The sequence below is a fragment of the Anneissia japonica genome, unplaced genomic scaffold (assembly GCF_011630105.1).
Source record: "Anneissia japonica isolate Jap-2015-1 unplaced genomic scaffold, ASM1163010v1 scaffold287754_len4335492_cov202, whole genome shotgun sequence".
Lineage (NCBI taxonomy): Eukaryota > Metazoa > Echinodermata > Crinoidea > Comatulida > Comatulidae > Anneissia > Anneissia japonica.
The window spans coordinates 3851381-3854346 of NW_022705543.1; positions in this window are offsets into that span (position 1 = coordinate 3851381).

The window sequence follows — 2966 nt, forward strand, 5'->3', positions numbered from 1 at the left end:
CTATAATGGAAACCGTCTTACAAATATAGTGAGTTCATATTTCATACATTGTTTGTAATTTCATTGATAATATATTAATTACAGATACATGTAAAATAATATTACTGTCAGTGTTACAGTAGGCATATAGTATGTGATTTTCATAGTGATTTTATCCCGGAATTAAAAAATATGCTCATCAATGTGATTTGTAATCATAGCTCTTAATAACTACAAATTGTATCCTGTAAGATCATTGCTTGTTTTTCATTATTTTGTACTTCTACTGTATTTACAAGTTACACTTGTACAATTTACATATATTCATTTTTTGTCTTATAGGTTGTGGTGTGCTGCCCTCTAGTGAAGCTGTTCTGCTGAATTGTAGAGTAAACATATTTCCAAAGAAGAATCTTGATGCCAAGTCTTGCTAATGTAGAATTATTATTAATAATAATCTCTAGTCACCTTAAGCCCTGTCAAATTTTAGTTGAAAGAAACATTAGATTTACATCACATCATGACTATGTGGGCACATCACGACTATATATGGGCACATCGTGACTATATATGGGCACATCATGACTATAATGTAGGCACATCATGATAATATAGGCACATCATGACCATATATAGGCACATCATGACTATATATAGGCACATCATGACTATGCTGTATATGGGCACATGAATATATTTGCACATCATGACTGTATATGGCCACATACAGTATTTGTATTTGTAAAAAAAGATTTGTAAAAGTAATATGAAAATAACTGAAGACAGAAGATATTTTAAAAGCAGCAGTGGAGCCAGAAACTTGCCGACAAGGGGTCCGACTTGTCTGACGGAAGGGTCCGACCCAAGAGGCTGACTAGAGCCTCAGTCGACGGCCTGGAATTAAAAATCCCTGGTAGGGTTCAAAGGGAGAGTTTTTATGGCATATTATGGTCCATGTGTTTTTAGACCACAATATTAGGGATCAGCAATCAAAATAGTTTTATTTGGATAGGCAAATAATTATTTTTGATCCGACAACCTAGAGTAGTGTTGGACGACCTAGCGTGGCATAAGACGACAGGGTGGTCCAGATCTGTCCAATGGGATGGCAAATTCCCCCCTGCTGCTGCCGCCACTATTTAAACAAGTTGCAGGTACTACAGTATTATTTTTAAGAATGGATTATCAAGGTAAAATTTTCAAAAGGCATACAAGATTAAATCTTTTAAGCCAGCAACAGGTTGTGATGACATCTGGTGGAAGAGCAAGTCTATTCTAACATATGATATGCCTACATATGTTCATAATGTCATCACATCATGACCATATATAGACACACCATGACTATATATAGACACATCATGACCATATATAGACACACCATGACTATATATGGCTGGCAATATAGCGGTTTTTTTAAGGTAAAATTTGATAGTCTTGACAGGACTTAAAGAGTTCAAAGAATCTATCAGCTTCATTTCACACGAGTCTTAAAAAAAAACCAGCAATGGGACCAAAGTATTGTAGGGATTGAGATTTTTCAGTGATAGATACTTAAGTTTGACTTATTCTCAAGAGTGAAAAAGCTTATGATTCACTTGTTTTGTGACTTTTAAGTACTGTTTATGTACAATCTTGGATCTGTGTAGATTGTTTCCACACATTAAGGAGCTTTCAATTTGTGCGACGACACGACGCTAGAACGGAATCACTCATGCGTGACCCTCCTACCTGGCGCCATACGTTCTCTGCATATGTAGATTTGGCCAAAATTGCGTTCCAGAATCTACTCGACGAGATGACCTTAACGTTCTCGTATGAGCACTCAGATAACTTTTAGTGAGGTCATTACGTTCTACGCCCTACCGTCATCGTGCTATCTAAAGCTCCCAAGTGTCACAGACAAAATGTCAAAGTTCAAACTGTAGATTTATACAGCACTATGATACTAACGATTTTAAGATTTTAACATTTTTAATTTTTAAATCTTCCTTTTACAGAGTTTTAAATTTTGTTTTTCAAATTTGTATAATACCCTGTATGTGATGTATTTTCTATTATTGTTATATTGGTAACAAACACTTTATAAATAGATATAAAATATAAATAAAGATGTTCATAATAAAGAAGTACAGTATTTATTTTTTACTTAAAAGTATTGTTTTGTTTGGTTTATTTTTATTTTACTTCAAAAAATATAACATAAACATGACAATGACGATGATACAACTCCATGTGGTGGAATCCCTGAAGTACAACACTGCTTACATGTGCATGCCTTGCATAAAAAGATGTGTATAAGAGACAGANTATATACATTATAGTTTAAATTCAACATGGACGATAAGTGAATACAGTCATAGAGACTCTCTATGATACAGTCAGTTGAGTAATATATAATGAGCTCTAAGTGGTTTACTAAACCTTGTTCTTTTGTTAAAAAATTATTAATCGTTCAAAAAATAAAACTTAAAAATTAAGGCATATAAAAAATTATCATTTAGGCCTACTTCCAACATGGAGGTATTATAGTAAATTCCAAGTACATCAAAATTATTATATTTTATGGGTTAGCCTGAAGGTGGTTCAGTTACATGTTTCCAATTTCGTGTCAAAATTGTGTTTTCTTATTTAATTTTAAAAAAAAACCAATACTGTAATATTAAAATAGATTTAAAATTCTGTGTCTGCAGTCAATTGTAATATTTCAAAAAATATTGCGAAATATCAATGAGCTTAAAGTGGTTCACTACTCAAATATATTTCAGTTTATTCAAATGTAATTTTATAGTCTTGCTATCAATTTTTCGCAGTAACTCAACTTAGACTGACTGAGTATTGCTTAAATTTCTCATGGTACTAAAGATTGGTGCTTTCTTCCGTACTTTCTGAACAGAGATTCGAAATAATCGTCTTTGTTTAGTCGATTATCGATAACAACCACCCGTACAAAATGACCTTTGTTCGCCCTCAACTTTCACAACTCA